The 23238-nt window shown below is 52.2% G+C and overlaps 1 protein-coding gene across 1 annotated transcript in view; it reads right to left on the reverse strand.

Moving 5' to 3' along the window:
* LOC144805530 (uncharacterized) overlaps positions 1-19439 on the reverse strand; it is an 81706-nt gene extending 62267 nt beyond the window's left edge. The window contains exon 1 of the mRNA XM_078672065.1: positions 19329-19439. The gene's annotated coding sequence lies outside the window, so the exon portion shown is untranslated. The remainder of the gene's footprint in view (positions 1-19328) is intronic.
* Positions 19440-23238: the final 3799 nt, after the last annotated feature.

The raw sequence follows: 23238 nt of genomic DNA on the forward strand, positions 1-23238 counted from the left end.
AGCATATGAAACATGAAAAAGGTCTATGACATAACTGTGTATGCAAAATAAGCTGCAACAGCCTCCAATAGGAAGTCACCGTCTTCATCCGAAAACAGTTCAGCCATCCAATTTAAAAGCGGAAAAGAACATACGTGCTCTCCCAGCACCGGATCCTCTATCACCATCAGAGGACAGCTCGGTGGGTTTTCAAGAAAGCTGTGTTCCAAGAAAGACTGTGCTGCCGCCAGTAAATTCCAGGGACCAAGTAGTCCATGCATCAATGCCACAGCCATAATCCTTTCGCCAGGACAAATCAACTCGTGAGTAATGATAGGAGTCATCAGCTGATTAAAGTCGACGTCAGGAGAAACCGGTCCGCAGAGACACAAATCAATGGCCCAATCGAAATCACAGGTCAGGCAGTGAAATACAGGCTGGACACAGGTGAAGTAGGAGAACCGAAAAGATAATCCATATGCCGTGCTTAATATCGCCAACGGCATTGTGCCATAATATTCTAGCATGCGATTGCGGAACAGTGTCAGCAGCTGCAGGGTCGGAGGTTGCATAGGAGGGACATCCATATTTAAAAATGTAAAAAAGCACAAGAGCGTCCGCTGGTAATGCAAGTAAAAATGCAATCCACGAAGCAGAGTGGAGAAAATGGAATGAAAGGGAGCAGGGATGACTCCAAAGATTTTCTCAAATGAAGTCACGAGACCACTGGTAACAACTTTAAAAAAGTGTGCCAGGGATTTTGTGGAGGATGCGTTAAAGATAGTCGGAAACATGTTGCTGAAATTGAAAGGCAAACCTGTGTACGGGTGTTCGCTATGTGAAGTACGAAAGTTTCACGGGCCGAACTCAAGGCCACCTCTCTCTGAGACAAAAGAGCTCTTATTCTTGTCATGCCGTTGAAACGTGTCCCAAGGTTGGTATTTGTGGCCAGATTGAAAACTCCCTATGTTCATGTGTGGGAGGAAATAGAACATTTCTGCAGCAAATAACCCGTTCACTTACTGTTACGATAAAAGGAATACTTTTTAATTAACTCAGAACAATCTTCATTATTGAGCATCAAATAACTACCATTTTCCAACAACTTGAACGTGGGGATGATAGCAGGAACTGGCGTGCCTTGCAACACGCAAGCCATATTTGGTCGGTGTTTGTTGCATGAATCGTGTAACTGTATGTGCCTACACATTAGTGAATGATCTGGCGTCTCAGTGCATTCCTCTCCATTCAGATAAACTTCTTGATCATCTTTGAAACATCTGTATGTGTATGGAAGCGACCAGACCTCATGAACAAAAGCACTACCTAAAGGTTCATAAAGACCTATTGGTATATATTTCATACAATTTGAAAACTTATATAAAGCAAAAGGCAGCGTTATTAAACCGTGGATAAGGCATGTTGCCAAAAAACCCGCAATCCTCTGCTGATGATGTCACTGAGCATGTCATGAATGATGTAATATGTGACATCATCAGTAGTGGATTATGGGTAATAGTATCTCTAGTTTACTCCCCTATAGCTGTCTTTCTTTTAACATAAGTGTGTGTTTCCTTCCCTTATACTTACTGTTTTTGGTTCGCTTCCAGTTCGCGTACCAGCGAGCGAACTAGGAAGCGAACTAAGAGAAATAGAGGTTGGCACAGTTCCAAATATTGTACCAATTTTTTAATAACGGGGAGGTAGTTCTGAAAAGAACTTTTTTTTTTATTTTTCTGAACATTTTTTTACTGTTTTTGAATTTTTCGGAACAGTTTTATATTTTTTTGGGTTTTTCTTGGAGGGGGCAATGAAAACGATTCATTGTAAAGGGCTCAACAGGAGCAACAAAACAAAAAAAAGAAGTATTTATTATTTTGGGCGTTTCGGACAAACTTGCATATGATAGTCAATAGCTCTGTTGATCAGAGTGATGCTTCTTTCTCCGTAGGAAATGAATCCATCGCAAAATACGCAGGTGTGTTTTACTTCACCAAATCTCATTTGTATATTTGGCACCATCTCCCTGCCCTCTGGTCCCGTTACTTCCGGTACAACAGATCTTCTGGCCATAATAGGGAGATTATCTAGGTCGTTCCGAAACTGTGCAGCACTGTAGTTGTTAGGATGCCACCTAGTCATATGGCGATGCATTGTGTAGTTTCCGAAACTGTATTTTTTGTCGGTCCCTCTGGACAGTCTATCTTGACATATAAGGCAAGTTACGTATCTTGCATTTACTTTTTTCTGACCTTTGGGAATTTTAAAAAATTGCCAAATGAAGTTTTCTTTCCGGTGAGACGTCTTGGGCTGCTCAGGCAAAAACTGCCTCTCTTCGTGCTCGTCCTCCTGTTCCTCTTCTTCTTCTTCTTGTTGAATTACAACTTGAGCAGGTGGTCCACTCTTCCTTGGATGTGGTGGAGGTGGTGGGGAAGCACCAGCTGAAGCTACTAAAGAAGCCATTGCTCAGTGATCACAAAGGGTCTTTCTCTCACAATGATGAAAGTCAGAGTGAGGAAAGAAGGAGGGATTTTCATCATTTGGGAAAAACAAGAGTTCTCAACCAATCAAAAGTGTTCATTTTAGATTATATGACCTAGTCTTACATCATTAGGAAACCAAAAGTGAAATGAACCAATGAAAAGTGTTATTACCAAGTCACATGACTTGCTGTGTTTACGTTAAGCGCTTTGCAGGGCCTCCCGGTTTGCTTCCAGAAACCTGCGCTTTGCGACTCGCTTCGCGTACCAGTTCGCTAACGTAGCACGTCATATGACGTATCACGCGACAACGTGAAACGTCATGCGGACGGGAGGCGTCACGATGTTGTTTTCTAACGCGGCACTTGCGGTAAAGAAACGTTTACCGGCTCGCGGTCTATTTCGCGGCATCAAGGTCAGCTAACGGGAAGCTTCCCGATTCGCGAAGCGGGAACGAAGAAAAAAAAATATTTTAAAAAAAAATTATTCATAAACATATAAAATATATTTTTGGATTTAAAGAAGAATACATTTTACAGCTACAGATATTAGCTGTTAAAAAACCAATGAAATTCACAGAAAAAACCATAGGTTATAGACCATATATAGTTAGGAATTAGCATTTACAAAACCTTGAAAATTCACTGAAAAAACCATAGGTTATAGACCATATATAGTTAGGAAATAGCATTTAGAAAACCTTATTTTACTCACACAAAACCATTGAAATTCCATATATAGTTAGTTGCACTAACTATATATCGCGCACCTGCAATCCACTGCTGATGATGTCACATATTACATCATTCATGACATGGTCAGTGACATCACTGATGACATCACTGATGACATCTCAAATGACATCACTGATGACATCACTGATGACAACATCCAGTGACTGTATGCTTCTGTAAAGTTAAAATATGTCTTACATATTGAAGAATGAGTGGATGTATAAGTGTCTGGATGAAGGATTTAGTAGGTGCATGACTGACTGTATAAGTGAGTGATTAAATGTGTCTCACTGAGTGCATGGGTTAGTGACTAAACTGTTTTAAATTGTGCATCATTGTGTCTGTTGTTTTGTAATCTGATGCATGTGTTGATCATTAGCTATATGACTAACTATATGGGTTATTGATTAGTTGCCCAAGTATTTGTATGGGAGACTGAGTGTGTGTGTGGGTGTCTGGGAGGTGTATGACTCTGTGCATAGATGTGTGAGCAGTTGATTCACTAGATGTATGGGTTCAAAAGTGCATGTGGAAACATCTGTATGGGCGGTTGACTGTGTGCATGAGTGTATTGGTGAGTGAATGGATATCTCAGTGCTACATGTCAAAGTAAGTACATATGTAAAACACAGTACATGTGATAGTTGACATATATAAATAACTGTGCATAAGAGCCAGTGAATGTGTGAGTGGCTGTATGGATTATTGTGAACTTGTATCAGGGATTGTATAACAGAGTAAATATGTGTTATTATATGTTCCAATAAGTAAGGTGTGTATAACTATATAGTTGAGGAAATCGAGGTGTGATTGATTCTTTGCAAGACTGACTAGGTGTGTGAGTAACTCCATGGATGAGTGACAGTCTGTGAGTGTCTGTTTACACTGAGTGTATCTAAGGTTATATTAGAGTCTGAAGAGGTTCATTGTATCATCACATGAATGATGTCATCAGTGATGTGATCAGTAATGTCAAATGAGATGTCATCAGTGATGTCATCAGTGATGTCATTTGAGATGTCATCAGTGATGTCATCAGTGATGTCACTGACCATGTCATGAATGATGTAATATGTGACATCATCAGCAGTGGATTGCAGGTGCGCGATATATAGTTAGTGCAACTAACTATATATGGAATTTCAATGGTTTTGTGTGAGTAAAATAAGGTTTTCTAAATGCTATTTCCTAACTATATATGGTCTATAACCTATGGTTTTTTCAGTGAATTTTCAAGGTTTTGTAAATGCTAATTCCTAACTATATATGGTCTATAACCTATGTTTTTTTCTGTGAATATATATATATATATATATATATATATATATATATATATATATATATGTATAGTCACTGAAAAAAACAACATAGGTTTCAGGGACGTTATAGTTAGTTGGACATCTCACTCATACAAAATGATAGAAATTCCACTGTTATAGTTAGTTGAGCTAACTATAACTCGCGCCCCTGCAATGCACTGCTGATGACGTCACATATTACATCATTCATGACATGGTCAGTGATATCACTGATGACATCTCAAATGACATAATTGATGACATCACTGATGACATCATCCACGTGAAAATCTGATGCACCTCATCAGACCCTAATATAACACTTGATACACCCACTCTAAAATACAGACTATACATTTCGAAACCATGAACACATCAATTCCAATTATTACATATCCACTCACTAATTCCTAGGTCTACACACACATCCATTCATTCACCCATAGTCACTCATACATAGTCAGCCATCAATACAGCATTATCATATCCAGTCACATATCTATACAGACACACACACACAACGCCTCTCATTCATAGAGTTATTCACACACCTAGTCAGTAATGGAAATATTCAATCGTACTTTCATTTACTCACCTGTACAGTTATACACATACCACCTCACTTATTTAAACGTATACTAACACATACTTACACTCCAATACAATAACTAATACAAGCACACACCGATCCATACAGGCACTCTCACAATCACTCACTCTCACATATAGTCATTTATACAGTCCAACACTCACATATACTGTCTTTCACATATGCAGTTACTCACACATGTACCACTGAGGCATCCATTTTCTCACCAACACACCCATACACACACTCACCCAGCCATACAGCTCTTCACAGATACAGACTTGAACACATATACCCAGTCAATTATCCACTCACATCTATGCACAGTCACACCTCCCACACACCCACACAGACACTCAGGCACCCATACAGATACTCAGACAACCAATCAATAGCCCATATAGCTCCTCATTTAGCTGCTAACCAACCCATACAACCACTTACAAACCAACTGACAACCTAAACTGTGTGAATGTCTGTATCAGTCACTAACACCTGCATTAAGTAAGATACAATCATTCACTTATACAGTCAGTCACACACCTACTTAATTATCCATCCTGACTCTTATACACCCATTCATTCTTCAATACACCTTGGCATATATATATAAAACATTTATATTTTATAGAAACACATGGTCACTGGATGATGTCATCAGTGATGTCATTTGAGATGTCATCAGTGATATCATCAGTGATGTCAATGACCAGGTCATGAATGATGTAATATGTGACGTCATCAGCAGTGCATTCCGGGGGCGGGAGTTATAGTTAGCCCGTGAACTGCGCATGCACAGTTCACAGAAGACGTAATTCCTACACGGACACGAGGAGGACGACGCGGGAAGAAGAAAGACACCACGGCTTCTGTTTTCTTTTGTGCTTTTTAAAAGGAAGGCTGTGTGCCCCCCTTCTCTTAGTATTTGTTGGGCCCTGGGGGCCCCATCCCCCCACATCTATGCACAGTCACACCTCCCACACACCCACACAGACACTCAGGCACCCATACAGATGCTCAGACAACCAATCAATAGCCCATCCCCCAGGGCTTAAGCCATTTAGAAAATAAAAAATAAACTGGAAGGGGCCATGCGGCCACCCTCCCAAGGCAGTGGTGGTGCCCCTGAGTGATGTAGTGGTGTCCCCGAGTGATGTAGTGGTGTCCCAGAGTGATGTAGTGGTGTCCCCGAGTGATGTAGTGGTGTCCCCGAGTGATGTAGTGGTGTCCCCGAGTGATGTAGTGGTGTCCCCGAGAGGTGCCCCTGAGTGATGTGGTGATGTTCCCGAGTGATGTGGTGGTGTTCCCGAGTGATGTGGTGGTGTTCCCGAGTGATGTGGTGGTGTTCCCGAATGATGTGGAGGTGTTCCCGAGTGATGTGGTGGTGTTCCCGAGTGATGTGGTGGTGTTCCCGAGTGATGTGGTGGTGTCCCTGAGTGATGTGGTGGTGTCCCTGAGTGATGAGGTGGTGCCCCTGAGTGGTGCCCCTGAGTGATGTGGTGGTGCCCCTGAGTGGTGTCCCTGAGTGATGTGGTGGTGTCCCTGAGTGATGTGGTGGTGTCCTTGAGTGATGAGGTGGTGCCCCTGAGTGGTGCCCCCGAGTGATGTGGTGGTGTCCCTGAGTGATGTGGTGGTGTCCCCGAGTGATGTGGTGGTGTTTCTGAGTGATGTGGTGGTGTTCCTGAGTGATGTCGTGGTGTCCCTGATTGATGTGATGGTGTCCCTGAGTGATGTGGTGGTGCCCCTGAGTGATGTGGTGGTGTCCTAGAGTCATATGGTGGTGTCCCTGAGTGATGTGGTGGTGTCCTTGAGCGATGTGGTGGTGTTGTGTGGCGTTCAGCAGTGTGAGGCATGCAGCAGCATGAGGCGTGCAGCAACGTGTGGCATGCAGCAGCATGAGGCATGCAGCAGCGTGTGGTGTGCAGCAGCGTGTGGCGTGCAGCAGCGTGCGGTGTGCAGCAGCGTGCGGCGTGCAGCAGCGTGTGGCGTGCAGCAGCGTGTGGCGTGCAGCAGCGTGTGGCGTGAAGCAGCGTGTGGCGTGAAGCAGCGTGTGGCGTGAAGCAGTGTGTGGCGTGAAGCAGTGTGTGGCGTGAAGCAGTGTGAGTCGTGCAGCAGTGTGAGTCGTGCAGCAGTGTGAGTCGGCAGCAGTGTGCAGCATGCAGCAGTGTGAGGCGTGCAGCAGTGTGTGGCGTGCAGCAGTGTGAGGTGTGCAGCAGTGTGAGGCGTGCAGCAGTGTGAGGCGTGCAGCAGTGTGAGGCGTGCAGCAGTGTTAGGTGTGCAGCAGTGTGAGGCGTGCAGCAGTGTGTGGCGTGCAGCAGTGTGTGGTGTGCAGTAGTGTGAGGCAAGCAGCAGTGTGCAGCATGCAGCAGTGTGCAGCGTGCAGCAGTGTGAGGCGTGCAGCAGTGTGAGGCATGCAGCAGTGTGAGGCGTGCAGCAGTGTGAGGCGCGCAGCAGTGTGAGGTGTGCAGCAGTGTGCAGCGTGCAGCAGTGTGAGTAATGCAGCAGTGTGCTGCAGTGTGAGGCGTGCAGCAGTGTGAGGCATGCAGCAGTGTGCAGCATGCATCAGTGTGAGTAATGCAGCAGTGTGCAGCATGCATCAGTGTGAGTAATGCAGCAGTGTGCAGCAGTGTGAGGCGTGCAGCAGTGTGAGGAGTGCAGCAGTGAGAGGCATGCAGCAGTGTGAGTAATGCAGCAGTGTGCAGCAGTGTGAGGCGTGCAGCAGTGTAAGGCGTGCAGCAGTGTGAGGCGTGCAGCAGTGTGAGGCGTGCAGCAGTGTGAGGCGTGCAGCAGTGTGAGGCGTGCAGCAGTGTGAGGCGTGCAGCAGTGTGAGGCGTGCAGCAGTGTGAGGCGTGCAGCAGTGTGAGGCGTGCAGTCGTGTAAGGTGTGCAGCAGTGTGAGGTGTGCAGCAATGTTAGTAATGCAGCAGCGTGCAGCAGTGTGAGGCGTGCAGCAGTGTGAGGAGTGCAGCAGTGTGAGGAGTGCAGCAGTGTGAGGCGTGCAGCAGTGTGCAGCATGCATCAGTGTGAGTAATGCAGCAGTGTGCAGCAGTGTGAGGCGTGCAGCAGCGTGTGGCGTGCAGCAGCGTGTGGCGTGCAGCAGCGTGCGGTGTGCAGCAGCGTGTGGCGTGCAGCAGCGTGTGGCGTGCAGCAGCGTGTGGCGTGAAGCAGCGTGTGGCGTGAAGCAGTGTGTGGCGTGAAGCAGTGTGTGGCGTGAAGCAGTGTGTGGCGTGAAGCAGTGTGAGTCGTGCAGCAGTGTGAGTCGTGCAGCAGTGTGAGTCGGCAGCAGTGTGCAGCATGCAGCAGTGTGAGGCGTGCAGCAGTGTGTGGCGTGCAGCAGTGTGAGGTGTGCAGCAGTGTGAGGTGTGCAGCAGTGTGAGGCGTGCAGCAGTGTGAGGCGTGCAGCAGTGTTAGGTGTGCAGCAGTGTGAGGCGTGCAGCAGTGTGTGGCGTGCAGCAGTGTGTGGTGTGCAGTAGTGTGAGGCAAGCAGCAGTGTGCAGCATGCAGCAGTGTGCAGCGTGCAGCAGTGTGAGGCGTGCAGCAGTGTGAGGCATGCAGCAGTGTGAGGCGTGCAGCAGTGTGAGGCGCGCAGCAGTGTGAGGTGTGCAGCAGTGTGCAGCGTGCAGCAGTGTGAGTAATGCAGCAGTGTGCTGCAGTGTGAGGCGTGCAGCAGTGTGAGGCATGCAGCAGTGTGCAGCATGCATCAGTGTGAGTAATGCAGCAGTGTGCAGCATGCATCAGTGTGAGTAATGCAGCAGTGTGCAGCAGTGTGAGGCGTGCAGCAGTGTAAGGAGTGCAGCAGTGTGAGGCGTGCAGCAGTGTGAGTAATGCAGCAGTGTGCAGCAGTGTGAGGCGTGCAGCAGTGTGAGTAATGCAGCAGTGTGCAGCATGCATCAGTGTGAGTAATGCAGCAGTGTGCAGCAGTGTGAGGCGTGCAGCAGTGTAAGGCATGCAGCAGTGTGAGGCGTGCAGCAGTGTGAGTAATGCAGCAGTGTGCTGCAGTGTGAGGCGTGCAGCAGTGTGAGGCATGCAGCAGTGTGCAGCATGCATCAGTGTGAGTAATGCAGCAGTGTGCAGCAGTGTGAGGCGTGCAGCAGTGTGAGGAGTGCAGCAGTGAGAGGCATGCAGCAGTGTGAGTAATGCAGCAGTGTGCAGCAGTGTGAGGTGTGCAGCAGTGTAAGGCGTGCAGCAGTGTGAGGCGTGCAGCAGTGTGAGGCGTGCAGCAGTGTGAGGCGTGCAGCAGTGTGAGGCGTGCAGCAGTGTGAGGCGTGCAGCAGTGTGAGGCGTGCAGCAGTGTGAGGCGTGCAGCAGTGTGAGGCATGCAGTAGTGTAAGGTGTGCAGCAGTGTGAGGTGTGCAGCAATGTTAGTAATGCAGCAGCGTGCAGCAGTGTGAGGCGTGCAGCAGTGTGAGGAGTGCAGCAGTGTGAGGAGTGCAGCAGTGTGAGGAGTGCAGCAGTGTGAGGAGTGCAGCAGTGTGAGGAGTGCAGCAGTGTGAGGCGTGCAGCAGTGTGAGGAGTGCAGCAGTGTGAGGAGTGCAGCAGTGTGAGGCGTGCAGCAGTGTGAGGAGTGCAGCAGTGTGAGGAGTGCAGCAGTGTGAGGCGTGCAGCAGCGTGTGGCGTGCAGCAGCGTGTGGCGTGCAGCAGCGTGCGGCGTGCAGCAGCGTGCGGCGTGCAGCAGCGTGTGGCGTGCAGCAGCGTGTGGCGTGAAGCAGCGTGTGGCGTGAAGCAGTGTGTGGCGTGAAGCAGTGTGTGGCGTGAAGCAGTGTGTGACGTGAAGCAGTGTGAGTCGTGCAGCAGTGTGAGTCGTGCAGCAGTGTGAGTCGGCAGCAGTGTGCAGCATGCAGCAGTGTGAGGCGTGCAGCAGTGTGTGGCGTGCAGCAGTGTGAGGTGTGCAGCAGTGTGAGGCGTGCAGCAGTGTGAGGCGTGCAGCAGTGTGAGGCGTGCAGCAGTGTTAGGTGTGCAGCAGTGTGAGGCGTGCAGCAGTGTGTGGCGTGCAGCAGTGTGTGGTGTGCAGTAGTGTGAGGCAAGCAGCAGTGTGCAGCATGCAGCAGTGTGCAGCGTGCAGCAGTGTGAGGCGTGCAGCAGTGTGAGGCATGCAGCAGTGTGAGGCGTGCAGCAGTGTGAGGCGCGCAGCAGTGTGAGGTGTGCAGCAGTGTGCAGCGTGCAGCAGTGTGAGTAATGCAGCAGTATGAGGCGTGCAGCAGTGTGAGGAGTGCAGCAGTGTGAGGAGTGCAGCAGTGTGAGGCGTGCAGCAATGTGAGGCGTGCAGCAGTGTGAGGCGTGCAGCAGTGTGAGGTGTGCAGCAATGTGAGGCGTGCAGCAGTGTGAGGCGTGCAGCAGTGTGAGGCGTGCAGCAGTGTGAGGCGTGCAGCAGTGTGAGGTGTGCGGCAGTGTGAGGCATGCTGCAGTGTGATGCGTGCAGCAGTGTGAGGCGTGCAGCAGTGTGAGGCGTGCAGCAGTGTGAGTAATGCAGCAGTGTGCTGCAGTGTGAGGCGTGCAGCAGTGTGAGGCGTGCAGCAGTGTAAGGCGTGCAGCAGTGTGAGGCGTGCAGCAGTGTGAGGCGTGCAGCAGTGTGAGGCGTGCAGCAGTGTGAGGCGTGCAGCAGTGTGAGGCGTGCAGCAGTGTGAGGCGTGCAGCAGTGTGAGGCATGCAGTAGTGTAAGGTGTGCAGCAGTGTGAGGTGTGCAGCAATGTTAGTAATGCAGCAGCGTGCAGCAGTGTGAGGTGTGCAGCAATGTTAGTAATGCAGCAGTGTGCAGCAGTGTGAGGCGTGCAGCAGTGTGAGGAGTGCAGCAGTGTGAGGCGTGCAGCAGTGTGAGTAATGCACCAGTGTGCAGCGTGCAGCAGTGTGAGGAGTGCAGCAGTGTGAGGCATGCAGCAGTGTGAGGCGTGCAGCAGTGTGTGGCATGCAGCATTGTGTGGCGTGCAGCAGTGTGTGGCATGCAGCATTGTGTGGCGTGCAGCAGTGTGTCATGCAGCAGTGTGCAGCATGAAGCGGTGTGAGTAATGCAGCAGTGTGCAGCAGTGTGAGGCGTGCAGCAGTGTGTGGCGTGTAGCAGTGTGAGGCTTGCACCAGTGTGAGGCGTGCACCAGTGTGAGGCGTGCAGCAGTGTGAGGCGTGCAGCAGTGTGAGGCGTGCAGCAGTGTGAGGCGTGCAGCAGTGTGAGGCGTGCAGCAGTGTGAGGCGTGCAGCAGTGTGAGGCGTGCATCAGTGTGAGGCGTGCAGCAGTGTGAGGCGTGCAGCAGTGTGAGGCGTGCAGCAGTGTGAGGCGTGCAGTAGTGTAAGGTGTGCAGCAGTGTGAGGTGTGCAGCAATGTTAGTAATGCAGCAGCGTGCAGCAGTGTGAGGTGTGCAGCAATGTTAGTAATGCAGCAGCGTGCAGCAGTGTGAGGCGTGCAGCAGTGTGAGGAGTGCAGCAGTGTGAGGAGTGCAGCAGTGTGAGGAGTGCAGCAGTGTGAGGCGTGCAGCAATGTGAGGCGTGCAGCAATGTGAGGCGTGCAGCAGTGTGAGGCGTGCAGCAGTGTGAGGTGTGCGGCAGTGTGAGGCATGCTGCAGTGTGAGGCGTGCAGCAGTGTGTAGCATGCAGCAGTGTGAGTAATGCAGCAGTGTGAGGCGTGCAGCAGTGTGATGCGTGCAGCAGTGTGAGGCGTGCAGCAGTGTGAGGCGTGCAGCAGTGTGAGGAGTGCAGCAGTGTGAGGAGTGCAGCAGTGTGAGGCGTGCAGCAATGTGAGGCGTGCAGCAGTGTGAGGCGTGCAGCAGTGTGAGGTGTGCGGCAGTGTGAGGCATGCTGCAGTGTGATGCGTGCAGCAGTGTGAGGCGTGCAGCAGTGTGAGGCGTGCAGCAGTGTGAGGAGTGCAGCAGTGTGAGGAGTGCAGCAGTGTGAGGCGTGCAGCAATGTGAGGCGTGCAGCAGTGTGAGGCGTGCAGCAGTGTGAGGCGTGCAGCAGTGTGAGGAGTGCAGCAGTGTGAGGAGTGCAGCAGTGTTCAGCAGTGTGAGGCGTGCAGCAGTGTTAGGCGTGCAGCAGTGTGAGGTGTGCGGCAGTGTGAGGCATGCAGCAGTGTGAGGCGTGCAGCAGTGTGAGGCGTGCAGCAGTGTGAGTAATGCAGCAGTGTGAGGCGTGCAGCAGTGTGAGTAATGCAGCAATGTGAGGCGTGCAGCAGTGTGAGGCGTGCAGCAGTGTGAGTAATGCAGCAATGTGAGGCGTGCAGCAGTGTGAGGCGTGCAGCAGTGTGAGGTGTGCGGCAGTGTGAGGCATGCAGCAGTGTGAGGCGTGCAGCAGTGTGAGGTGTGCGGCAGTGTGAGGCATGCTGCAGTGTGATGCGTGCAGCAGTGTGAGGCGTGCAGCAGTGTGAGGCGTGCAGCAGTGTGCAGCATGCAGCAGTGTGAGGAGTGCAGCAGTGTGAGGCGTGCAGCAATGTGAGTAATGCAGCAGTGTGAGGCGTGCAGCAGTGTGAGGCGTGCAGCAGGGTGAGGCATGCAGCAGTGTGAGGCGTGCAGCAGTGTGAGGAGTGCAGCAGTGTGAGGAGTGCAGCAGTGTGAGGAGTGCAGCAGTGTGAGGAGTGCAGCAGTGTGAGGAGTGCAGCAGTGTGAGGCGTGCAGCAGTGTGAGGAGTGCAGCAGTGTGAGGCGTGCAGCAGTGTGCTGCAGTGTGAGGCGTGCAGCAGTGTGAGGCGTGCAGCAGTGTGAGGAGTGCAGCAGTGTGAGGCGTGCAGCAGTGTGAGGCGTGCAGCAGTGTGAGGCGTGCAGCAGTGTGAGGCGTGCAGCAGTGTGAGGCGTGCAGCAGTGTGAGGCGTGCAGCAGTGTGAGGCGTGCAGTAGTGTAAGGTGTGCAGCAGTGTGAGGTGTGCAGCAATGTTAGTAATGCAGCAGTGTGAGTAATGCAGCAGTGTGCTGCAGTGTGAGGCGTGCAGCAGTGTGAGGCGTGCAGCAGTGTAAGGCGTGCAGCAGTGTGAGGCGTGCAGCAGTGTGAGGCGTGCAGCAGTGTGAGGCGTGCAGCAGTGTAAGGCGTGCAGCAGTGTGAGGCGTGCAGCAGTGTAAGGCGTGCAGCAGTGTGAGGCGTGCAGCAGTGTGAGGCGTGCAGCAGTGTGAGGCGTGCAGCAGTGTGAGGCATGCAGCAGTGTGAGGCGTGCAGCAGTGTGAGGCGTGCAGCAGTGTGAGGCGTGCAGCAGTGTGAGGCGTGCAGCAGTGTGAGGCGTGCAGCAGTGTGAGGCGTGCAGTAGTGTAAGGTGTGCAGCAGTGTGAGGTGTGCAGCAATGTTAGTAATGCAGCAGCGTGCAGCAGTGTGAGGCGTGCAGCAGTGTGAGGAGTGCAGCAGTGTGAGGAGTGCAGCAGTGTGAGGAGTGCAGCAGTGTGAGGCGTGCAGCAGTGTGAGGCGTGCAGCAGTGTGAGGAGTGCAGCAGTGTGAGGCGTGCAGCAATGTGAGGCGTGCAGCAGTGTAAGGCGTGCAGCAGTGTGAGGAGTGCAGCAGTGTGAGGTGTGCAGCAATGTGAGGCGTGCAGCAGTGTGAGGCGTGCAGCAGTGTGAGGCGTGCAGCAGTGTGAGGCGTGCAGCAGTGTGAGGTGTGCGGCAGTGTGAGGCATGCTGCAGTGTGATGCGTGCAGCAGTGTGAGGCGTGCAGCAGTGTGAGGCGTGCAGCAGTGTGAGTAATGCAGCAGTGTGCTGCAGTGTGAGGCGTGCAGCAGTGTGAGGCGTGCAGCAGTGTAAGGCGTGCAGCAGTGTGAGGCGTGCAGCAGTGTGAGGCGTGCAGCAGTGTGAGGCGTGCAGCAGTGTGAGGCGTGCAGCAGTGTGAGGCGTGCAGCAGTGTGAGGCGTGCAGCAGTGTGAGGCGTGCAGTAGTGTAAGGTGTGCAGCAGTGTGAGGTGTGCAGCAATGTTAGTAATGCAGCAGCGTGCAGCAGTGTGAGGTGTGCAGCAATGTTAGTAATGCAGCAGTGTGCAGCAGTGTGAGGCGTGCAGCAGTGTGAGGAGTGCAGCAGTGTGAGGCGTGCAGCAGTGTGAGTAATGCACCAGTGTGCAGCGTGCAGCAGTGTGAGGAGGGCAGCAGTGTGAGGCATGCAGCAGTGTGAGGCGTGCAGCAGTGTGTGGCATGCAGCATTGTGTGGCGTGCAGCAGTGTGTGGCATGCAGCATTGTGTGGCGTGCAGCAGTGTGTCATGCAGCAGTGTGCAGCATGAAGCGGTGTGAGTAATGCAGCAGTGTGCAGCAGTGTGAGGCGTGCAGCAGTGTGTGGCGTGTAGCAGTGTGAGGCTTGCACCAGTGTGAGGCGTGCACCAGTGTGAGGCGTGCAGCAGTGTGAGGCGTGCAGCAGTGTGAGGCGTGCAGCAGTGTGAGGCGTGCAGCAGTGTGAGGCGTGCAGCAGTGTGAGGCGTGCAGCAGTGTGAGGCGTGCATCAGTGTGAGGCGTGCAGCAGTGTGAGGCGTGCAGCAGTGTGAGGCGTGCAGCAGTGTGAGGCGTGCAGTAGTGTAAGGTGTGCAGCAGTGTGAGGTGTGCAGCAATGTTAGTAATGCAGCAGCGTGCAGCAGTGTGAGGTGTGCAGCAATGTTAGTAATGCAGCAGCGTGCAGCAGTGTGAGGCGTGCAGCAGTGTGAGGAGTGCAGCAGTGTGAGGAGTGCAGCAGTGTGAGGAGTGCAGCAGTGTGAGGCGTGCAGCAATGTGAGGCGTGCAGCAATGTGAGGCGTGCAGCAGTGTGAGGCGTGCAGCAGTGTGAGGTGTGCGGCAGTGTGAGGCATGCTGCAGTGTGAGGCGTGCAGCAGTGTGTAGCATGCAGCAGTGTGAGTAATGCAGCAGTGTGAGGCGTGCAGCAGTGTGATGCGTGCAGCAGTGTGAGGCGTGCAGCAGTGTGAGGCGTGCAGCAGTGTGAGGAGTGCAGCAGTGTGAGGAGTGCAGCAGTGTGAGGCGTGCAGCAATGTGAGGCGTGCAGCAGTGTGAGGCGTGCAGCAGTGTGAGGTGTGCGGCAGTGTGAGGCATGCTGCAGTGTGATGCGTGCAGCAGTGTGAGGCGTGCAGCAGTGTGAGGCGTGCAGCAGTGTGAGGAGTGCAGCAGTGTGAGGAGTGCAGCAGTGTGAGGCGTGCAGCAATGTGAGGCGTGCAGCAGTGTGAGGCGTGCAGCAGTGTGAGGCGTGCAGCAGTGTGAGGAGTGCAGCAGTGTGAGGAGTGCAGCAGTGTTCAGCAGTGTGAGGCGTGCAGCAGTGTTAGGCGTGCAGCAGTGTGAGGTGTGCGGCAGTGTGAGGCATGCAGCAGTGTGAGGCGTGCAGCAGTGTGAGGCGTGCAGCAGTGTGAGTAATGCAGCAGTGTGAGGCGTGCAGCAGTGTGAGTAATGCAGCAATGTGAGGCGTGCAGCAGTGTGAGGCGTGCAGCAGTGTGAGTAATGCAGCAATGTGAGGCGTGCAGCAGTGTGAGGCGTGCAGCAGTGTGAGGTGTGCGGCAGTGTGAGGCATGCAGCAGTGTGAGGCGTGCAGCAGTGTGAGGTGTGCGGCAGTGTGAGGCATGCTGCAGTGTGATGCGTGCAGCAGTGTGAGGCGTGCAGCAGTGTGAGGCGTGCAGCAGTGTGCAGCATGCAGCAGTGTGAGGAGTGCAGCAGTGTGAGGCGTGCAGCAATGTGAGTAATGCAGCAGTGTGAGGCGTGCAGCAGTGTGAGGCGTGCAGCAGGGTGAGGCATGCAGCAGTGTGAGGCGTGCAGCAGTGTGAGGAGTGCAGCAGTGTGAGGAGTGCAGCAGTGTGAGGAGTGCAGCAGTGTGAGGAGTGCAGCAGTGTGAGGAGTGCAGCAGTGTGAGGCGTGCAGCAGTGTGAGGAGTGCAGCAGTGTGAGGCGTGCAGCAGTGTGCTGCAGTGTGAGGCGTGCAGCAGTGTGAGGCGTGCAGCAGTGTGAGGAGTGCAGCAGTGTGAGGCGTGCAGCAGTGTGAGGAGTGCAGCAATGTGAGGCGTGCAGCAGTGTGAGGCGTGCAGCAGTGTGTGGTGCGCAGTAGTGTGAGGCAAGCAGCAGTGTGCAGCATGCAGCAGTGTGCAGCGTGCAGCAGTGTGAGGCGTGCAGCAGTGTGAGGCATGCAGCAGTGTGAGGCGTGCAGCAGTGTGAGGCGCGCAGCAGTGTGAGGTGTGCAGCAGTGTGCAGCGTGCAGCAGTGTGAGTAATGCAGCAGTGTGCTGCAGTGTGAGGCGTGCAGCAGTGTGAGGAGTGCAGCAGTGTGAGGCGTGCAGCAGTGTGAGGAGTGCAGCAGTGTGAGGAGTGCAGCAGTGTGAGGCGTGCAGCAATGTGAGGCGTGCAGCAGTGTGAGGCGTGCAGCAGTGTGAGGTGTGCGGCAGTGTGAGGCATGCTGCAGTGTGATGCGTGCAGCAGTGTGAGGCGTGCAGCAGTGTGAGGCGTGCAGCAGTGTGAGGAGTGCAGCAGTGTGAGGAGTGCAGCAGTGTGAGGAGTGCAGCAGTGTGAGTGCAGCAGTGTGAGGCGTGCAGCAATGTGAGGCGTGCAGCAGTGTGAGGCATGCAGCAGTGTGAGGAGTGCAGCAGTGTGAGGCGTGCAGCAGTGTGCTGCAGTGTGAGGCGTGCAGCAGTGTGAGGCGTGCAGCAGTGTGAGGAGTGCAGCAGTGTGAGGCGTGCAGCAGTGTGAGGAGTGCAGCAGTGTGAGGAGTGCAGCAGTGTGAGGCGTGCAGCAATGTGAGGCGTGCAGCAGTGTGAGGCGTGCAGCAGTGTGTGGTGCGCAGTAGTGTGAGGCAAGCAGCAGTGTGCAGCATGCAGCAGTGTGCAGCGTGCAGCAGTGTGAGGCGTGCAGCAGTGTGAGGCATGCAGCAGTGTGAGGCGTGCAGCAGTGTGAGGCGCGCAGCAGTGTGAGGTGTGCAGCAGTGTGCAGCGTGCAGCAGTGTGAGTAATGCAGCAGTGTGCTGCAGTGTGAGGCGTGCAGCAGTGTGAGGAGTGCAGCAGTGTGAGGCGTGCAGCAGTGTGAGGAGTGCAGCAGTGTGAGGCGTGCAGCAGTGTGAGGCGTGCAGCAGTGTGAGGCGTGCAGCAGTGTGAGGCGTGCAGCAATGTGAGGCGTGCAGCAGTGTGAGGCGTGCAGCAGCGTGCAGCGTGCAGCAGTGTGAGTAATGCAGCAGTGTGCTGCAGTGTGAGGCGTGCAGCAGTGTGAGGAGTGCAGCAGTGTGAGGCGTGCAGCAGTGTGAGGAGTGCAGCAGTGTGAGGCGTGCAGCAGTGTGAGGCGTGCAGCAGTGTGAGGCGTGCAGCAGTGTGAGGCGTGCAGCAATGTGAGGCGCGCAGCAGTGTGAGGTGTGCAGCAGTGTGCAGCGTGCAGCAGTGTGAGTAATTCAGCAGTGTGCTGCAGTGTGAGGCGTGCAGCAGTGTGAGGAGTGCAGCAGTGTGAGGCGTGCAGCAGTGTGAGGAGTGCAGCAGTGTGAGGAGTGCAGCAGTGTGAGGCGTGCAGCAGTGTGAGGTGTGCGGCAGTGTGAGGCATGCTGCAGTGTGATGCGTGCAGCAGTGTGAGGCGTGCAGCAGTGTGAGGCGTGCAGCAGTGTGAGGAGTGCAGCAGTGTGAGGAGTGCAGCAGTGTGAGGAGTGCAGCAGTGTGAGGCGTGCAGCAATGTGAGGCGTGCAGCAGTGTGAGGCGTGCAGCAGTGTGAGGTGTGCGGCAGTGTGAGGCGTGCAGCAGTGTGATGCGTGTAGCAGTGTGAGTCGTTGCGCGGCTAAACACTAATAAGGTCCCAAAGGAGAGACCTATTGGGTATGCCAATGCTTGGTGTGGTTGTGGGTGTGGGAGCGGGGGTTGTGTGTGGTTGTGTGGGGTTGTGAGTGGTTGTGTGTGTGTGGGGTTGTGTGTGTGTGGGCAAGTGTGTGGGGCTGTGTGGGGGAATGTGTGTGGTGTATGTGTGGTGTGTGTGTGGTGTGTGTGGTGAAGTGTGTGGGGATGTGTTTGGGGCTGTGTGTGTGGTTGTGTGTGGTGTATGTGTGGTGTGCGTGTGTGGGGCTGTGTGGGGGGATGTGTGTGGGGGGATGTGTGTGGTGTGTGTGTGTGGTGTGTGTGTGGTGTGTGTGTGGGGCTGTGTGTGGGGGGATGTGTGTGGGGCTGTGTGGTGTGTGTCTCCCACACCAGAGCACTGCTGACCCCCGGCGGCCGGTTAGATATGTGCACTCTCAGGACGACCCATTTCCTTCTGTCGAGGGACCTTAGGACCCACTTCTCACTGCAAAGCGTAAACATTATTTCCCTTTGACAGATTCGTCAAGGGTGCAGCTAACAGGATTTTGCACCACATAATAGTGAACGCCCTGTGATTTAACAAATGTTGCTGGCAATCACTGCCCACGAGCCTGACGCTCTGAAAGAGGTGCCTTCTGGATAAACTCTGAGGTGAGTGCAAGGGCAGGAGGCTCTAGAAGCGATGGCCTTTCTGCACTGCTACTCTTGTCTCACATGGGGGTGGGGGCTCTCCAAACCAGTCTTACAAATTCAGCTACATTATTTGCAGCATAATCAATCGGGGTCACATCCCAGAAACTTTGGACTGGTACAAAGAAAGCGCCAGTCCACTGGCGTGTGAAATACAGAAAATTCACACGAATACAGTATAAGGAGCAAACTGGGTTCACACTATCTCTGATGTTGCCATTTTAAGAAGTAGACAAAAAAAGACATATTCACAAGTGGAGCACAAGCTGTTTGTTCCATTCCGTAGCGCACAAGCAGCATAATATTAAAACAATTATTAGACACGTTTTGTTACGACCTATAGAAATGATCCCCAAAAGTTGTGTGCAGAGCTCATTTGTGTAAGGACCCCTCCAAGTGCGCAATCTTACTTATTCCGGGGGCACACTGAGCACACTGCCTGCGAGTGAGTACGGTTTGGGAGCAATCTTACCCTGAATGCAAATGTGTTTCTAAATCACTCTTCGCCGAGGTATTTTACTGAGGGCGTTAAACAGAAGAGGAAATAAAACATTCATCGGGCGCGCAGAACATTCACACAACTGCTGCGTCCTTCACATGGGACAGAACGGGAATGTGCTAAATGATTGAGAGCCCCCGAGCAAGTCCGCCTGATCGGTGCATTCTAGGCTAATAACACCACTCGAAAGCACGCCTAGAAGACAAGCTTCACGGCGCGAGGTTAGCAAGTGGCTCCAGACCCCGCACAATGGGAGCGGTCGAAGTGCCCATCGGCTGTGAGTGCTCTGCACTTCTTCAGCAGCGCTTTAAAGCTTTCCTGGCTCCACGCCTGCCCGTCACAGCCACAACAGCGCGACCCCCCTCTTGCCCCCACAACGCTGCCATCTGCCGCTTACCTCTTCACACGTGTCCAGCAGGCGTCGCTTCCATGCCATTAAATCCATACAAAGAAGTCCGAAAAGTGAAGTGAAATAAAAGCAGCGCGTGCCCCGTGTACTCCCGGCGCCTGGGCCTCCTCGGACTGGTTCAGCAGACACCTAGGTGCAGCTGCGGCCTCCCTGCTCGGCCCTCCCCCTGCTGACACCAGCTGCCCCTCCCTGCCCTCCTCGGGAGATAAGGATCCTTGCCCGGGATGTGTCACGGATCACAGTGTGAGCTCGCGAGTGCGCCGAGCTCCCCTGAAGTGAGCTCGCGGCTGCTGGCAGCGCAGTCTCTGCTCCACCCTGCTGAGACATCTCGACAAATGAGGACGAACCGGTTACACGGGAAGTGTAACCGTACACCGTCCATGCACTTACCTTCAGCACCAGTGGCGGCTGGTGACATTTGAAAGTGGTGAGGCATAAAATTCTGGTGAAGCATTTTTGTGCACATGCCCAGCCTCTGTGCATCTTTGTGCACAAGGCCAACCTCGATACAGTATCCTACACACAGAAGGATGTTTGACAATGCTGGTGTAGGGCCTTCTAGGACAGAGTAGACTGCCACTCCTTACACAGTACCGTGCACAGTCACCAGAGATACCACTGTAAGCATCAATCCAGAACCATCTTCTCACAACACATGTGTATGCTATCAGACCCCTCACACCACCGGGCATACAGCACACCCCCACAGCGCTGTTCACTCCGCTCACAGCACTATGCTCAAAAGCAGCCCGGGACACCCTAGCATCTTTGGAACAACTGTGTATGCATTTTGTCACTGAACATAAAAGTTCACACTCAACACTGCACACTTTCAACGCTGATGCAGCACTGGCAGTGTACACAATGTCTCCTCTCCTACTGCACACCTGGACAGTCAGTACAGCACTGCCTTGTACAGTCCGTGTACATTTTCATTGGCACACCATTGTAGAGATCGTTTACAAAACTGTGCATAGCGAGCCCACAGAATCTGCTACAAAATATATCGACCAGTCGCCAGAATACTACCAAACCACAATAGGACTACTAATAAAACAATCTTAAAGTATGTATGGATATGCACAGTAGACGAGGACCTCCAGAGTAATCAGCTGCTCATTTTTATATTTCACTTTTCCCTTTCTAGCTAGTTTAATCATTTGCTAACACGGGTAACAGGAAGCTTTAATAAAATACAATGCAGCGACTATAACATGAAGGTAGCCAGATCCATGCTGTCAGATTATAAATCCTACATCGGACATCGCATTCATTTAAAACAATTTTACAATTTCAGCTGGTTTACTGGTAACGTCTTTCATTTTGAGTTAACCTGTATTAAATGAAAATAGCTTTATTTTGGCATGTATGGCAGCATCATTTTTCAAACATATTTTTCATGTATAATAATTAAGCTAGACTAGACGTCCCCGGCCCTGTGATACAAGCACGCAGCAAGTATTCACAGCTAACGGTTGTCCTCTGTTAAACAAACACAAGGATAAACCTGCATAAGAAATCTGCAGTGAAGCCCTTTGACCTTGATTATTTCTTCCCTTTCAGATTCTAACCGTGGGTCTTGATTTGCTTTTGCTGAAAGATGACTCAAATAGGGATGCGGGAGCAGCTACAACACCCTCTGGTAACACTGAAAGAGTTCAGACTTCAGAGGCAGAGTAAACATACACCAAACAAACAAGAGGCCCAGGAGAATTTTGGGGCATATTACCAACCAATAGAGATAATTTTTGTCTCTAACTTGTTTAGAGACAAAAATTATCGCCGCACATCGGCGATTTTTATCGCAGATAAATCTTGCTATTAGCAAGGTTTATCGCAATTGCGATAAAAAACGGCCGCAATGCATGAATATCGCTGAAAAGTCAGCGATATTCATGCATTATCGAGCAAATGCTCTTAGCCATGTTATCCACCTCCCATTGGTTAACATGGCTAAGAACTGCTCAGGGCAGGTGTTAGCTTTTGGAGATATTCGCGCTTAGCGCGAATATCTCCAAAAGTTGGTAATAGGAGATAGCGATGTTAGCGACTGTTTCCAGTCGCTAACATCTTGGCACGCCCACTTTGCATGTCATTAGTGATAAATATCACTGACATGCAAAGCGGGGCCCAAGATGGTCGCTATCTCCTATTAGCTGTCGCTAACTGGTGTTAGCGACAGCTTGGTAATAGGGAGATAAATTTATCTCCACTTTCTTGGCTTTTAAAGCCAAAAAAGCGGAGATAAACCTCCTTGATAATATGCCCCTTTGTTTTTTCCAAAGACTGGAAAATATCACGCAAACTCTTTTGGCAAACTGCTGGCCTTAATTAAACACAGAACTCTGCATTTTATTTACCTTTCTCTGACTGCAAAGTGCACCTTGAAGTTCGAACACAGCCGTGCTCTAGAGCAGTGTGCGGAAGGGGAATGCCAGAGCATACCGCAGATTTCCAAACAAGTAATAAAGCCATAAGTTAGATTTTCATTTGCAAACTAGACTTCACACAGTCGCGGCCGGCATTACGTGCGGGTGGGGGGGTTGGAAATGGGGTCCCACTCGCGAGGGGATGAGGGGGGAGGCGGGAGGGGTTTGGAAACGAAAAATAAATAAATAAAATAAAATACAGTACTCTCACCGTCCGAGACTTCATCCCGAATCCCGCCGTCCTCGATTTGAAGTCCTGCAGCAGCACGTCATCAGGAAGGCGGCGCGGCAGGCAGCCTCCCGCCCCTCCACCGCCTCGTTCTGATTGGTGCGGCCGGCTGCCCCAGGCTACGTCATGTTCTCTCTGTATGCAGCATACAGAGAGAACGGAGAGGGAGTGGGTGGTGTTACTCGAGGGCAGGGGGGAGTGGCTTGGGGGAGTGGCTTTCCCACTATTTTTAATACTGTCTGTGTGGGCGGCCTCAAGCAGCCCAAACAGTCAGTATTAACAACAGTGGGCAAGCCACTCCCCCAAGCCACTCCCCCTGCCCTCGAGTAACACCCACTCTAAACCAGGAAGTTAGTTCTGCTTTCTCACCGTGCGAGAAGGCAGAAACAAATGGTAGTTATAAATAACTACCATTTGTTTCTGCCTTCTCGCACGGCGAGAAAGCAGGGGGGGCGGCGCCCTAACGCCCCCATGGGAAAACCGCCACTGAGAATTTTGTTTTTTCCAAAGACTGGAAAATATCACGCAAACTCTTTTGGCAAACTGCTGGCCTTAATTATGGGTTTATTTATATTTAGAAAAAAGTCTTAAAAACAATAAAAACATACATAGATAACATTTGAATCAGCACACTGCACGGGCCGGCACCGCCAGGGCGAGCCGGGCCCCTGTGCAGCGCCCATCAATAATTTACACGTCACAGAGGAGCTGAGTTGGCATACTACAGCCGATTTGAATGGGATGGTAGAGGGCCTGCTTTGGACGGGATAGGGAACCAGGCATAGTCTGGCATTGACAGGAGTCTGCCTGTGACAGGCACGCGTTGAAATGAGGGCACAGAGTGAGAAGACGGCATGACAGCTGGCACACAACGTGTGGGCTGTATGGCAGAGGAGGCAATACACACATGGGATGGGTTTATTTATATTTAGAAAAAAGTCTTAAAAACAATAAAAACATACATAGATAACATTTTACAGCCCCCGACCCCACTCTATCGACCCTCTTCCTAACCCCAGCGGGGGCAGTCCACCAGTACGGTGTGAACTGGGTCTTAAGGGGGGGCACCAGACGAGTATGTTTTCAACTAGTGGAGAAATGCCCCAGGTCCGTTTTACCAAGAAGCCAGAGGGCAGCTCACGTTTTGAATTGGTGGGGCAGACCAACAGGCGTGGACTGAATTGTAGGAAAGGTGACAGGGCTACGCTTTAAAAGGGCAGTGGGAAGACCTGGCTGGGCA

This window comes from Lissotriton helveticus (assembly GCF_964261635.1).
Source record: "Lissotriton helveticus chromosome 1_1 unlocalized genomic scaffold, aLisHel1.1 SUPER_1_unloc_13, whole genome shotgun sequence".
In the NCBI taxonomy this organism is placed as follows: Eukaryota; Metazoa; Chordata; class Amphibia; order Caudata; family Salamandridae; genus Lissotriton; species Lissotriton helveticus.